At 46.6% G+C, this 16,607-nt stretch overlaps 1 protein-coding gene across 3 annotated transcripts in view; it reads right to left on the reverse strand.

Annotated features, from left to right (window-relative positions):
* Positions 1–16,601, reverse strand: part of ANKRD46 (ankyrin repeat domain 46) — a 38,105-nt gene extending 21,504 nt beyond the window's left edge. For all 3 annotated transcript variants that reach the window (XM_006029273.3, XM_006029271.3, XM_014522558.2), the window contains exon 1: positions 16,450–16,601. The gene's annotated coding sequence lies outside the window, so the exon portion shown is untranslated. The remainder of the gene's footprint in view (positions 1–16,449) is intronic.
* Between the last annotated feature and the right edge of the window lie 6 nt (positions 16,602–16,607).

Here is a 16,607-nt window from a genome sequence, read left to right on the forward strand (position 1 = left end):
CTATCATGTCCCAGAATAAACCCTCACCCTCTACCTCTCCCCACATCACCCTGGCCCATGGCTCCACCTGTCTTGTCCAGCCTAGGGCTGGTGGGCCCTGTATACAGTACTTTCAGAGTGAGCACTGAGCAGGCAGGTGTGCAGTGGCAACAATTGTTAGAGTGAGCTACAGAGGCTCTAGTGGGCCAGAAAGCCCTGACAAACAGACAGTCATCTGAGGGCTCTGAACAGCCACCCATTTATGATACCAGGTAGTGCTACTCTGCAATCTGTGTCTGAACACATTTGCATCTAGTTTCATTCACACAGATTCTGAAATAAACTCAGTCTTACAGACAGCTCAATTTTTATTATGGACAGGCATTTTTAGAGTTTGGGGGGGTTTTTTGGGTTGTTTTTGTTTGGTTGTTTGTTTGTTTTTTTACAGACCATTGGTAAATTTATGGACAGTCAGAAACCTTGTTTTAGAAAAATGAATTTGATGGCAGCTCTAAATCTAACATAAAAACAGAGTCATCTACCTAAAAACCATCTGCTCAAAACACTGGCACCTGATTGTGGTGTAATGGGACTGGTGTGATGTCCATATGACCAGAGCTATGACCAGCATAGATGACTGCTACATAGATCATTGTTTGATATGTTCCACTATGTCCATTCATATCACCCCAAAATGATAAGAACAGAAGCAGCAACCAAGGAACCAAGGCTGGGACTATGCTACAAATTTCACATCTAATCTTTGGAGAGGCTCCATCAATAGCATCTGAGTCTAACTTTTGGGACAGGTGGCCCAATAAAGAGGTACAATGTAGTACCGGCTCATCATAAAGTGAAAGAGATTCAAAAGCTTGCTGATAGCCATGACATGCATAATTTCTTTAGGGCAACCAAAGTTTTTATGGGCCAAGCACACAAGAAACTCACTCTGAGGTCCAAGGATGGCCCACTCTTTAAAGGCAGCTCAACCCTCAACGGATGGTGAAAGGATCATGTTCAAGAGTTCCTGAACCAAGATTCTGATGTTGAAGACAAAATACCATCAACGCCATTCCACAACACTTCATAAAGGACTACCATGAAGATCCACCAACTTATCAAGAGGTCTTGAAAGACATTAAGCAGATAAAGCAAGGCAGGTGGTCCTGACAGAATACCAGCTGAAATGTATATGCAAGCTGGACAAAAAAATCTCTGTCTGACTAGATGTTACTATTATGAAAATCTAGAAGCATGAACAGATTCCCAGTGACTTGGGATGCCAGAATCATTACCATATTCAAGAAAGGAGATAGGTTAGACTGCAACAATTATTGTAGTATTGCACTCCTGTCCAGAGCTAGGAAAATCTGTGCCCACATTCTCCTCACTAGACTTACTTTCCTCACTAAGGAGCTCTACCCAAGTCCCAAGGTGGTTTAGGACCACTCAGAGGTATAATAGATATGATCTTTATTGCTAGAAAGCTACAGAAGAAGTTCCACATGCAAGACTGAGATATTCATATGGCCTTTGTTGACCTGACTATGATTCAATCAACAGAGACACCCTATGGAAGATGCTGATGAGATTTGGATACCTACCAAATTTTGTTACCATTATTAGACTTCTTCATGACAACATAGATTTCATAGATTTCTAGAGTCAGAAGTGATCTGGTAGATCATTAGGTCTGACCCCCTGCTCCAGGCAGGAAAGAGCGCTGGGATTAAGTAACTCCAGTCAGATGCCTGTCTAATCTCCTCTTGAACACCTCCAGGGTAGGGGAAAGCACCACCTCCCTTGGAAGCCCATTCCATATTTTGGCAACCCTTACCGTAAAGAATTTCTTTCTTATGTCCAATCTAAATCTGTTCTCCTTCAGTTTGTGGCCATTACTCCTGGTAACCCCGAGGGAAGCCCTGGTAAACAGAGTGTCCTCTAGCCCCTGTTGGCCCCCCCGATGAGTTTGTAGACAGCCACAAGATTGCCTCTCAGCCTTCTCTTGTGGAGGCTGAAGAGATTCAGATCCTTCAGTTTGTCTTCATAGGGTCTTGCCTGCAGGCCCTCAACCATAAAAGTAGCAACACGAAAGCAACCATCCTAAGCCTAAGCAATGGCTCAGAAATTGATCCCATCACTATTAGAACTGGAGTCAAGCAAGGCTGTGTGCTTCCATGAACACTCTTTTCTGTCTATATTGCAGCTATTCCGCATCTCATTGCTGATGGATCTGAAGTCAGCAACCAGGATCATATGAACAGGAATCTCTTTAATATCAACTGGTTACATTCCAAATCCAAGATAACCAACAATTTCAATACTGATTTTCAATACACTGAGGATTGTGTCATGTGTGCTCACTCAGTTGAAGAGCTCCAGGTAGCTTGTGATTGCTTTTGGGCTGCATGTGAAATGCTGGGATTCACTATCAACTTCAGAAAAACCCAAAAGCCTTACCAAACCACCCAAAACCAACGAGGGGCTACAATTCAAGGGCAATCCTTGGAGAATGTTAAGCATTATTCCTACCTGGGTAACCACTTTTCCTAAAAAGTAAATATAGACAAGGATATTCAACACCAGATAAAATCTGCCAGCGCTGCCTTTGGACTTCTCCAAAATTGTATCTTCAATGAACACGACATCAGGACCCAAACCAAACTTATCTAGCAATCTGTTGTCATCCCTACCCTGCTATATGGGTGTAAAACTTGGACAACATACTGGAAACCCCTGAAAGTTTTGGAATGTCTCCACTAGCGATGTCTTTGGAAAATCCTCCATATCAATTGGAAGGACCGAAGAACAAACACTAGTGTTCTGTCTGAAGCAAACACCACCAGCATTGAAGCTATGTTTATATGGTACTAGCTCCACTGGAAAAAGCATGTCATAAAGGTGCCTGACAAATGGCTCCCCAAACAGGTCCTGTACTCCCAATTCACCAATGGTCACCACTCTACAGGTGGGCACAAGACACTCAAGGATACCTTGTTGGCCAGGCTGAAGAGATGAGATATTAACCACCTCCTATAATCTCTGGCCAATACCTGGGATCAATACCTGAGAGACTCAAGTGATGACTCGTGCTCCATGGTGTCATGATATACAACAAGGCATCAATCATTTTGAGCAAACATTTCACTATGGAGACAGATAGATCGGAGAAACGAAGGAAAGGAGCTGCGACCCAACATCGCCAGAATCTACTCCTTTGTCCCTGAACTATCAGCCACAGACTGAACTTCTGTCATCTATGTCATAACCCAAAGGTATGATTTTGTGTGTGCTTTGGCACCAGAATTATCCCCGCCAAATTGCAGCTTCGTTGCACAGTAGAGTTTTCTGCTGCAGAGGAGAACCCCGGTGCAAGGAAGAGTTTCCCGCCTATTTGCAGCTTCCTTTGCAGAGTGCATTGCTCAAGTTGCAAGAGAAATGCACGGTGCAAAAGAGTTCCCGCCACCCGCATGCAGATTTGTGTCCCGCTATTGGCTAGTTCTAAATTATTCCCACGTGGTGGCTAACGATTGGCCTGTTAGCCGTATAAGAGGCTTGAGCAGTTTCCGCCCAAGCCGAAGAGGACTCCACATCCATCTGGTGGGGACTCTGGGTACACGGCAGGGAAGTAAAGACCCCTGTGTGAGATTCAGAGGAGCTTGGCGACCTGATCCATTGCCCACCTCTTTCCGTCTTCGAGCGACAAAATTTTATAAGACGTATCTACGAGTCCGATTTTGGTGGCGCGCTCACCCAGAGCATCCGGAGCTCTGTTTCCGTGGAGCCTAGCAAACTCCACGTGACCGTTCGTGTTGTCTTTGTCTGTAACCACAACTCAAGCAAGTTTTCCAGCCTACACCACGACCATCTCTGGTGTAAGTAAACAATCTTTAAAACTACCGCTACGAGTCTGTGCCTAATTCTAGCTTGTCGCGCCCCTCTCTCCGACCCCGCGTGCCCGGGCTGCTGGCCACAGCCCGCGTGCAGCACGGAAAAGGGCCCGGCTCGCGCCCGGCCCGTACAATCTACAGACTCATTGATGACTTCTCTTTTTACTGGAAGATAGTTATCCTTACATCAAGGGACTAATGACAATGTTTAGAATATGATATAGAGCAGAGGTTGTCAAGCGGGGGTACGCGTACCCCTGGGGGTACTTGCGGAAGCCCTAGCAGGTACACACGGGCAGGGATGGAGTGCTGCCACCCACCATCCCATGCCGCAGCCTCCCAGGAGCAGGAGCAGGGCCAGGGCCAGCGCCAGGGCAGTGGTGCCCCTTTGTGGGCTGCACAGGTACCACTTGGCTGGTTGGACGTGAGATGCGGAGTTGGGCGGGCAGAAGCTTGTACATGGCAACAGCTGCCTCCACTCTGCATCCGGCTGCACAACATCCTCTCCCCGTCCCCCGCTTGCTCTGCATCCAGCCGCCGGGGGTACACATTTTAAAAAGGTTTAAAACCCCCTGATCTAGAGTGATACTGGCTTGTAGAACCTTTGCAATTTTTAAGTCAAAAAGCATTTTATCTTAAGCACCCTGTTGTAATAATGTTCCCATATCTTGATGAATCTCCTTCCCTGAAGATTTTCAGGAACAGACTGGGTTATAGACATGTTTTGGAATAGTGAATCCTGCATCTGTGCAGGAGGCTGGACTGAATAACCTTTGAGATCCTTTTTGAAAGTAATGTTTTACATGCAGTCACATTTAAAGAGGAAAAAAAAGCAACCCCAAATAAGCTGTATTTACATGTGCATACAAGATAAAAGCAACATTCAAAATATATGCTTTGATCTATAAGAGGAAATACAAACAGTCCTACAGGAAATGGTGTCCCTTCCCCATTATTGTCGGATGGGAGTCCCACCAAAGTATTTAAAAGTAGAAACAATGCCAGCTCTCTCTCTCCCTTCTCAGTGTGGAGGAGAAATTGCCTGGTTAGTTTACAGGATGTGCATGTACATGGATTTGTTTTTGTTGTAGAAGTTACTGAGGAAGAGTTAAATGGAACAAACAGGTTGCATATTCAATTTGAAAATGGTAAAGTCTACTGTAATTTTTGCTTGGGGAACGGTCCATCGAACACATCTGGTTTCTCTGGCAGTTCTGTCTGCAACACTAACAAGCCCTCCCCCCACTGGATTACTACCAGTACAAGACTGCCAGGAGAGAAGACCTCTCAGATGAGAGCCAATCCCGTGAAAGCTTTTAGATACAGGAATCGTAATAAGCAGCATTATATTTTCTTAAAAGCAAGCAAGCAGCACTTCCCCTCTTCTTGCCTTGAGTTATTTTATTAATAGTTCCAGTTTGCAAGGTGTCTCAGCCAGTCCTTATGAATCATCTCTTCTGTAATGTTTTCTCAGTCATTACAGATATGAGCTGGTGACAATGCAAAAGCACCACTTTATGCTGTTGTTGGCATTCAGTGGGACTCGTGCTCCTGTAGTCATTCCCATCTTCCCTCAGTGGCAGTACATGTGCATCTGCAGGATTTACAGTTACATTATCTTGACTTCAGAAACAACCATAAATTGACAAAAATTTTGAGGCATAAAATAGTATCACCTAGCTCTTACAAATGGGTATAGAGTCAAAGAGAAGTGAAGTGCTTTACCCAATGTAACGCAGATAGCAAGAGCCAGAAAAACTGTTTCCCAGTCTCACCTCCCAATCCAGTGCTTTATCTACAGATGTGGACAGAAGTAGCTTTTGAAATGTATCCATGCATAACAAGCTTGGAAACATTTCAAAAAAGGAATCACTTCAGCTGTGGGATATCCATACAACCCCTGTGGCACCTCCTGGTTCCTACTCCTGTCACTGCTGGTGCCAAGGTCCCCAGCCCCAATCTTATGAAACTCTCTTCTCCCCATCTCACTGGAGAACCCCAGGGCTGGAGTCACCAGGACCGCAGATTAGGACCCGCACCTAAACAGTCTGGCAGGTTACCAGCCTGTTCACCTTGCTCACCCTACCCCATCTCCCACCTTGTGATGGGAGGGGAAAGATTCTGGAGGAACTATGGGTCCCCTGTCCCCATGCACATGCAACAAGTGAAACACCTCAAAACAAGATCTAATTTCAAGAGGTACTATTCTGGAACATTTCAAAGGGCACATACATTTACACACCTGGTTCCTTGAAGCATTTCAAAGGCATTTGAAATGTTTAAATTGTTAATTCTGTCCACACCTGGCTACACCACAATGCCTCCCAAAGTAACAGAATGATAGCACAGTGCAAAAAAGGGTGGAAAGTTTTGTTACATTTGCCCTGTCTATTAAATACTGTAAATTTTACCTAAACCAAAACTTCCTGATGAGGGAATTTCCAAACAACTTTCTTCAGCAGCAATACTCAGGTCAATCAGTTACACTAATTGCATTCTTTTGCTCGAATGTGTTCCAGGACAGTTCACTATACAATACCTTTAAAAAGCATTTCTGATTCTGGGCAATTTTTTTTCCACTAAGACAATGTAGTGCTGAACAAACCTGTTCAAATTATATGGGGCCTTGGTTCGCTGTAATTGTGCTCTGAAGGAGCTAAATACCTTAAACCCAATCTGGAAGCACAAACAATACATGCTGGCTAATGCTACCCATTCCAGTACTTCTGCTTTTACGGGAAGTTAGTGAAGTGAACACTTTACTGCTCAGAAACCCTTATGCAAATTCTCTGTCTCCAGTGGGATACTGCAGAAAGGGTTTCCAGCAATTCGTCCAAGGGAGTCATCAAGGTCACAAAAGTCAGTTTTGTTTAAAAGCTAAAATTATTTCCAGCTCTTGGTGCATTTCAACTTGAATTTACTGCTGATCCTGGAAGAGCCTTATGGAAAAAGAGACAACTGACACTCACTGAGCGTGCATCAGGAAACAGTTCTTTAATAAGCAAGTGCTCTCAAATTGCATAAGCTCTGGTTTTACGTGGATGAATGATGCCACCATGTGGTCTGCTGAGTTCACATTCAGTTGTAACAAACTACACATACTCTAATCATTTTTCTTTTGCTTTGCTCCTGATTTTCTTGGGGGGGGGGGGGGGGGAAATTGGAAATAAGATTTTAAACTAATAGGACGATAAAACAAGATTCATCAAAAGAAATCTTGAAAAAGTTAGCGTAAATTACTGTAACTGCAACAGACTACAAGACTGAAGTATTCAGTTAAAAAAAGTGAGTGCATCATCCAGTGACACAGGAATTGTGGTTCTAAGTCTTCTCTATTTTCATTTATGCCAAAGACAGTGGACCTGATTGAACTGAGCCAATTCTGTCGAAATCACAGGCCTGCCCAGGTGGCCTAGAGGAACAGTCCATGCATAGGATAATCATGGCCTCAATACCCACACTGCTGTTACCACACTGGAGACTCATTGCCACTCTGTGACAGAATTACAGTAAATAACAAGTACTAAGTCTGCAAAGTCTGGCAAACTAGGATGTACAGGTTACAAATCAGCGTGGCACAAACTCCATGCTATCATATTGCCTTCTCTTTTGTCTTTTACTATTTATAAAGTTCTGTCTAAGCTTAGGTCCCAATACTACAAAGGTTATGTTCTGATGTATGTTTCCTTCTATGAACATCTGTACTAGGTTTTATTAGCTTACATATTTCTAGGTTGAATCTCTTACGCACCAATTTAACCTCCCAAGGCCTCTTCATAAGGTTTCTGTGGTCTTGCTGGCATTTATTATAATGGCTAGGGAACAGATCTAGCTCAGTTTAAGAAAGGAGTCTTTTGTGGTTCAGTGGTAGAATCCTCATCTGCCACATAGGAGACCTAGGTTTGATTCCTGGACACTTATACAACTACAGCCATGAAGGCACCAAATGTCCAGGTTCAGTCTAGTCATTGGATTCTGTCCCAGTTGTCTAAAGGGGGAATGGAAGGTCTGGGCAACTTCTGCTCCTCCAAAAACTCCTACCTAAGCATGTGTCAAAGGTCTGAGTGACCTTTCACACATGCACCATAATTTGGAAGGATCAACAGTTGCCAAAACAAAGTTTAAGAGAATGCTAGCTCAACAAAATTTTAAATGCGAGCATTATTTGCATAGTGTTGCATAATTTTTGTAGAAACTTTAAAATTATGCACAGAAAAACCTCAATGTTATGCAAAGTAATGCAGGTACTTTGTATGATTGGGGGGTAGGGGGAATCTGTGAAGGTGTGGGGGGCTGTGGGTCTGTGTGCTGCGTTTGGACCCCAGGGAGGGGGGTTGCCTGCAGGGGGGTATGAAGCCTAGAGAGGGTGGCCATTCTGCCAGGATGTGCAGGGGTCCCATCTGAGTGGGGTCTCCACAGAGCTGCCCCGGGCCTGAGGTGTGCCCCCTGCCCAAACATGGCCCCAGCAGCGGTGGGCTCACTCCGCCCTTGCCCCAGCAGCAACAGCCACAGGCAGCCCAGGTTGGGGGCAGTTGCTCGGGACCAAACTTCCCGGCTTACTTGCTCAGCGGGTCCCAGGCAGTCCCAACTTGCCCTGGGCCCGAGGATGCCAAGCAGCCCCACCACAGCCCAGTGCTGCTGTCTCTGAACCCCTGGAGCTGCCAGCCCGGCTGCTCGGGGGCCTGCATGGGGGTTCGTGGGTGGGTGGGTGGGTGTGCCCCCCCACCTCCTCCTGCTGCAGCCACCTGGACCCTGCATCCTGCCAGGACCTGCATGGAGTCACTGCAGAGGAGCTGCCTGGCACCTTCGGGTCCTGCAACTCAGGCTCAGAGCATGTCAAGACTGCCAAGGAGCTCCAGCATGAGCTGCCTCCAGGCCTGCGGGTACCCGCGCATCCCTGGTCTGGGCCCTCAGGAAGTGGAAGTGATGGCAGCCCAGCACCATGTCTGTTGGTGGAGGCAGTTGGTACCAGTGGGCAGAGGCAGGATTCCTATGGAGCCACCTCCCACAGCCTATGCCACACACCCGGCTCCATCCTAGTGCTGATGGGGTCTGATCTGTGCCCAACGCTACTGCTAAGCAGAGCCACCACTTTCCCCACTACACTGCCTGGGCTCCTGACGGGACCCAGCAGGTTCAGTGGCTCTGTGTGGGTCCTGGCAGGAGCCCAGTGTGGGGAGAGCAGTGGTTCTGCCCGGTGCTGCAGAGGTGCTAGGTGCAGCTAGACTTCCATTGGAGCTGGGTGCATGGCATGGGCCAAGGACCGCAGGAGGTGGTTCCGAAGGAATCCCACCCCTGCCTGCTGGCAGTGGCTGCCTCCATGGGTGCACAGGGCATGGGGCTGCTATTGCTGTCACTCCCTAGAGTCCCAGACTGGGGATGCATGGGGACCCGAGGGCCCAGAGGCGGGGCCCGCCGGGGGGCGCCGGCGCCCCCCACCAGCTCCCAGGTACTCCCAATCCCCCGAGACCATACCATGGGGCCCAAGAGTGCCAGGCAGCTTCGCTGCCGCTCAGAGCCAACTTCCCTGAAACCCCAGCACTGCCAGCCTGGCTGCTTGGGGCCCTGGATGGGGGTTGTATGTGTGTGGGTATGCCCCCTTCCCCACTTTTGTGCTGCAGCTGCTCGGAGCCCATGCCCGGGCTGCTCTACGGCTCTTCTGCACTGCCACTGCTGCCCTCCTAGGCAGCTTGGATGTGGTGGCGATGGCAGCAGGGCAGGGCAACTGGGGCACAGGTTCCAAAACCACATGTGCAATTAACGCATTAAAAATAATTGATGTATTAATTGGTTCTTGCCTTAATTGTGCACATTAACAGCAATTAATTGACAGCCCTAAAATAAAACCAATTCACTGTCTTGCTTGTTCATAATATACCCTTATTTTTAATATATTTATTTTCAATAGCAAAGGTAGTAAAATTAGCACCAGCAGATATATACGGCTCTTACCATGCCAACAGGACAAAAATGGGGCAAACTTTAAACAACAGATGGCAGAATCACTTTATCACCGATTAAGAGATGACTGGACTGAAATATCAACCTCTCTCTCATGATTTTAAATACTTTTATTGGGTTTATAAAGTAACGCCATATCACATGCCATGACAAGATGCAATGATATGCTATTGTACTATATATCTAACTAGCAAACAAACTGATGATATGTACCAGCCCTGTCCTTATCAAAATTTACAAACAACTTAAACCTCAGGAAGCTCAACTTCTTTGTTTACATTCTTTTGTCCTGATACTGACTGCTGTAGGAATTTGGGGTATGCCTATGTGGCGCCAAGCTGAGACACCACATCTGCTCCATGTGCCTTATTCCCCAGTCAGAAGGCGCATAAGCCAAGTAGTTCTGTAGATGGACCAATATACTCTGCAAGATGCTGCCTACTACAGCTGAAAGAGCCTTCCTGGTTGGTGCGTGTCAGTAGGGAGCTTCAATGTGCTACACAGATATACCTCAAATTTCTTGTTCATTTAATTTTTCAAGTTGTGCTTTTCTAGAATAAACAGTAGAATAACTATGAAAATTAAAGAAAAATGCACAATTTTTCAGGCTAGAAGGCCTTGCCTATCCCCAATCAACAAGGTTCTAAACCACAGCTATTTGAGCATGATTTACCTCTTAACTGCTTCCAAAATAATCACCCAAGAACCACCTGACTGGATAGTGGATCATGACTAAATGGAGATATCTAAAATACAACACCAGCACAGGTGGTGCTTGGACTTAGCCCTACCAGCAAAAGCTTTCAACTTGTCTGTAGATTTTGTTTTGTATTTCAAACATAGAAACTCAGTTTTGTATTTCAGATAACATTATAAAGCTAAATAAAAATGCAGATAATTAGACACCCACAGTATTGCTTCTTCAGGCCATTGTGTTACTCTTCTCTGTCTTCTGGGTTATAGACTAAGCAATGCAATAAGTATCCTTTCATATACAAGCTTTTATTTGATTCTATTTGACACTGTTTGAATAAAAATTAATTATACTTCGCATCTGGCTCTGACCTCTCACTGTTTCCTCACAATCCTTCTAACATTTTAGAAAACATTGGGAGGCAAGCTGCCAAAGCACTTTAGTGAATAATAACAGTAAATGGAGGAGGGGTGGGGAGAAAGAGAACTACACTGTTTATTATGGTATTAAAAGTTAAAAGTGGAAGGCAGATTTCAGAGGGGAAAAAAATATCCTATGAGGTTTACCATTCTGAGACATTCAGAGCTTGTTTACAAAGAAAAGTTTTTCTCAAATAAGACAGGGTATGAATTTACAATATAGTGGTTATTTGCTGTTAATATGGTTACTCTTATTCTGAATAACAATGAGCACAAAGGAAACTATTCCTGTCAATGAACACGTGCAAACAAGCCTTTAGTGATGCAAAAGTCAAAGTAAGGCAGGTTTCTTCATAACCTTCTTTTTTCTTTACCCATGTCCCACTGTATCATTCTGCAACCACACGCAAAGCAGAAAGTGTTGAACACAAGGGCAATCTAGTAATGGAAGCTGCTGAAGCATTTAATTATTTTTTTAACTTGAGTTTTCACAAATAAGGTCAGCTACTAGATGACAGGCACAGTTGGCAGCAAGGACAGAGGAAGAAATAAGCAAGCTAGAGCAGGGAAAGAACAGGAGATATACTTAGAGGAGCTGAATGTTTTCAAATTAACACTGCCAGACAAGACACACTCTAGACAACTCAAGGAACTGGTGGAGGTAATTGCAGAGCCACTGGCTACTCTCTTTGTGACCTCATGAAGGTTGGGTGAGGTCCCAGATGAGCAGGAAAGGAGAAATATAGTGCATATTTTTACAAAAACAAACAGGAGGATGATCCATGGAATCAGATTGGTCAGTTTGACCTGGAAACCAGGAAAGATCATTGAATAGGGCAGTAAGAAATCTATTTCTAAGTACCTAGAAGATAACAAAATGACTAGGAATCACCAGCACAGATTCACTTAAAACAAGTCATATCTGACCAACCTGATTTGCTTTTAAGACAAGGCAACAGGCTTTCTGGGTGAAGGGAGAGCAGTGGCAGTGGATGTGATCTACCTCAGCTTCAGCAAAGCTTTCAATACTATCTATATATAACAGACAACTATAAGGAAATGATCCTTCGGGCACAAAGGGAGACAATCCCGATGCAAGGAAAAAGAGGGAATGGGGCCAGGAGGCTTCCTTGGCTGACTAGAGAAATCCAGGGCAGCCTGCGGACTAAAAGGGGAGCATATAAAAAGTGGAAACGGGGAGAGATTACCAAAGAGAAGTATACCTCCTCTGCTTGCACTCGTAGGGAGGCAGTTAGACGGGCCAAAGCTACCATGGAGCTGACGATGGCATCCCAAGTAAAGGATAACAAGAAATTGTTTTTTAAATATATAGGGAGTAAAAGGAAGGCCCAGGGTGGAATAGGACCCCTACTAAATGGGCAGAAGCAATTGGTGATGGACAGGGGGGACAAGGCTGAACTCCTCAACAAGTTCTTTGCCTCAGTGTTTCTAAGTGAGGGACAGGACAAGGCTCTCACTGGGGTTGTAGAGAGGCAGCAGCAAGGCACCAGACTTCCATGCGTAGACCCTGAGATGGTGCAGAGTCACTTGGAGGAACTGGATGTCTTTAAGTCGGCAGGCCCGGTTGAGCTCCATCCGAGGGTACTGAAGGCACTGGCTGACGTCACTGCACAGCTACTGGCGGGAATATTTGAATGCTCGTGGCGCACGGGCCAAGTCCCGGAGGACTGGAAAAGGGCCAATGTGGTCCCCATTTTCAAGAAGCTGTCCAGATTCAGGCCTGATAGCATTGGGAGGCAAGAATGTTGTATCCTCTGGTACTGCAAGACCCTGGCTACTGCTGCAACCAGAGCAAGGTGTAGTGGTGGCCAGGTGGGAGCCCAGGGGCTGTATCTTAAGCTCTCAAAGGCAATATGGGGCCTGCTCAACATTTATATTAGATGCTAGTAGAGCATCTCCTTTCACTGGTATATTTCGTCTGGAATAGCCAGTAGTCTGATGTTTGTTCGACTCACTTCTGGTCTCAATTTCAATTTTCTGTATTCATGCTCTGGTAAAATATTAACCTGAGCTCTAAATGAAACCATTGTTCCTGGCACTGCCATTGGCAAAATGCAGTCCTTCTAATTGATTTTGCTGGATTCTATCCCACCTTCCTCCTCCAGTGGCTGGAAGCGGTGGCCAAGAAATGGGAGGAGACTGCATGGGCCCAGTGGGAGGTGAACTTGACCCTGGAGGAGAGGTGGTGGGAGGAGGACTAGTGGTGGAGGGAGGACATTGCCTGGGAGGAAGTGTACCAGGCTGAGCTCCTGGCCATGGAGCAGAAGTGGATTCAGGTCCTGTGGGACCCAAATACCATCCTGGGCCAGGCTGTGCAGGCCACATACAATGACCGTTAGTCCCTGGACACTGTCCCAGGCCTGGCAGTCTCCTTTGTGCCCACCACTGCCCAGCCCCAGGCCCTAGCCCCAGAGGCCCCCTGGCAGCTGCCCATTGCCCTGTATCAGGCCCCCACCTGGGCCTGAGAGAAGGTAATTTCCCACTTCCCACTGCCAGGAGCTCCTGGCCTGGCTCCCCACCCCAGGTCTGTTACCACGCACCTGGGCCCAGGCCTGCCAGTCAGCCTGTCTCCATGCCCAAGGGGATCCAGAGCTGCTTGGAGCAGTGCTAGGACTGGGCATCAGTCCCACTGGACCTGGACTTCACCAGCTGGAGGGGGAGCTGCCCACACTGAAGAAGCACTGGTGCCATTGTCCCTGAGTGAGCCCCCACCTGTTGCAGTTGCTGCAGTGTGCAAACCCGTGTGGGAATGGCCAGAGGTCTGGGTCCTGTCTGCCTATTCCTGGGCTTTGCCCCCTAGGCACTCCCATCCCATGGCCCCCAACTCTGGGACTCCACAAAAACACACCTTATACATAGTTTCCACAGGAAAAATCCTGCCTATGCAGGGGGTCGGACTCGATGATCTATTGAGGTCCCTTCCGAGCCTAGCATCTATGAATCTATGAATCTCTCATGAGATGTGTTCAACCTGTAGCATGTGTAGCAGGGAAGTCTTTATGTGTCTTACCATATAGAAGATGGGGCAGGAAGCAGAAAGGAGAGTAGCAGATTGGTCAAGGGGAGATCAGACTAACACTCAGGGATGCCATGGATTTTAATTTGTGGCACACCTCCCAAAAAGGTTGCCCTTTACTGATTTAGAAGAAAGTACTGTAAGGTGCACACATAACTAGTGGAATCAGCAAGCTCAAAGGGAAGTCATCAGTGGTTTGATATCTAAGTGGGAGTAGGTACTGACCAGGGTTACCCAAGGATCTGTCCTCGGTTCATTGTTTAACTCCATTGTTAATGATCTTGAGAAAAGGCCTGAATGCAAGGTTAGCAAATTTGCAGGTTACACCAAGGTCAGTGGAGTTGCAAACACACTGGAGCACAGAATTAGGACTCAGTTCTGCACTTAAGATAGAACCATCAGACACATAAATACAGACTGGTGATGGATGAGCTACACTGCAGTACTGCAGAAAGAGACCTGGGATTTATGACAGAACATAAGCCAAAAACAAGTTACAATAGATAAATTAGCTGCAAAACAATCCAACAGCATACCAGATGACATTAACAAGAATGTAACTTGCAAGTCAAAGTGATTCTTCTATTCAGTTCAGTGCTGGTGAGGCCTCACCTAGAGTACCGAGTTCACTTTTGGGCAGTGTATTTAAGAGAAACACTGACAAACTAGGAAGAGTCCAGTGGACAGCAACAAAAACAATCATGGGTTTAGGAAACAAGATAAAAAAGGAACATCTGGATGAACTATTTAGTCTGAAGAAGAGAACACTGAAGGGGGATTTGATAAGTCTTCAAATACCCAAAGTATGGTTGTAAATAAGACACTGGTTCCCAACCTCAGGGCACAATCCAAATCAGGGTCACAGGAGTCCTTAATAGGGTCGTAAAGGGCCCACACACAACACGCATGTGACCTGGGAGCGGTGGGCAGGGCAGGGCTGCCGTGCACAAAGGGGGCAATGGCAGCTCCCCCATCCCTGCCCCTGCCCCAGGCTGCTGTTGCCGCTGCCACCGCACTCTGCTTCCAGCAGCCCCCGTGGCACTGGGTCAGGAGGTCCTGCTGCTGGCCAATTTAGGGTTGCAGCAAAACAAAGGTGGGGAACTACTGAAACAGGATGTTGACAACTGACTATTCAGCATGGCCACAAGGGACAGGACAGGATGTAACCATCTTAAATTGCACCAAGAGAAATTTTGGTTGCATATTAACTCTCTCTCCGTATGAGAGCTGCTAAGCATTCGGAGTAGCCCCGGCTGGCTGGGGATCCAGGGGGTCAGCCGGCCAGCCCAGGGCTGCTCTGACATGGCTCAGCATGCTACGGCAGGGTTGGCTAGGGCACGAGGGTGCTCCACTGCGGGGCTAGCTGGCAGCACCTTTGTGCCCCAGCCAGCCACTTCAGTGTCTGCATGTGTGCTGCTGCAGAGTAAAAAAACTCCACAACAGGATAGTACTTGTATTCACTATCCTGCTGCAGAGTTTATTAGTTTACTCCAGCCTAATAGCCCTGCACCTGTAGATGCCAGAAGTTTACTGCAGAGCTAATTAGTCAACTCCACAATAAACTCTCATGTGGACACATCTCTAGAGAGGTTTTGGACTCCCCATCCCTGGAAGTTTTTAGAGGAGGTTAAACACTGGGCTAGGTCAGTTTGGACAGAAATGATTCTGCTTTTAGCAAGTGGTTGGACTAGATAACTTTTTGAAGCCCCTTCCAGCCCTATTTTTCTACGATTCTATGCAAGGACTTATAGCAAGGTATGGCATGCTCTGAACACACCTTCATCCTCTGGGGAAACGTACTCCAACAGGGACTATGAAAACGACTCTGAATTCTGGAAGCTGTTCAACACCCAGGGAAAACCCTAGTACCTAAAGTATTTTTTGAGCAAGGCCTTGGCCCTTTGATCTGCTCTGGCAGTATGAAAAAGCTGCAGCATATTAGAAAGTTTAGCTCACAGAATTTAGAAGAAAGATGAATTAATGTAGCCCTTCCCCTGAACCCTACATTATACATGACAGAATATTAAAACACGTTTTGCTTGTCGCTAGTTATAAAACTGTTATAAAAAGGTTTAACTTTTGCCATTTGCATAGTTCAGTAACCATAGTTACCTAAATCTATGACAACTTCAAATTTAAGATGATCTTCCACTAATTAGACTCTTTACATGGAAAATTATAACACCTTGATAATTTTCCATGTACAGAGACTCTAATTATTGGGGGGGGGGGGGTCATCTTAAATGTGAAGTTGTCTTGGATTTGGGTAAATGTGGTGGGAAGTTACACATGTGCTATAACATGTAAAGAATCTAAATAGTGGAAGGTCATCTTAAATCATCCCCCTCCTGCAGTGACCGGGCAGGAGAAGGAGTGGCAAAGAGCAAGGGATCTGCTTCTCCCCCCCTTGCCCCTCTGTGCCTGAGCCTGTCCCTGCTCCTGCTCCCTACATCTTGCCCCCACACCTACCTCCAGCTCTGACAGGCGGCCGCAGCAGCAGACCGGACGCTGCCCAGCCCAGGAGAAGCAGTGGCAGCCCCCAGCCAGGCAGGGCCAGGGGCTCCAGCGCTGGAGCAGAAGGGCGAGGGGAAGAGGCAGCTGGGGCGGGGCAGAGCCAGAGAGGAAGG

Source organism: Alligator sinensis, unplaced genomic scaffold, assembly GCF_000455745.1.
Source record: "Alligator sinensis unplaced genomic scaffold, ASM45574v1 scaffold974_2, whole genome shotgun sequence".
Classification (NCBI taxonomy): Eukaryota; Metazoa; Chordata; order Crocodylia; family Alligatoridae; genus Alligator; species Alligator sinensis.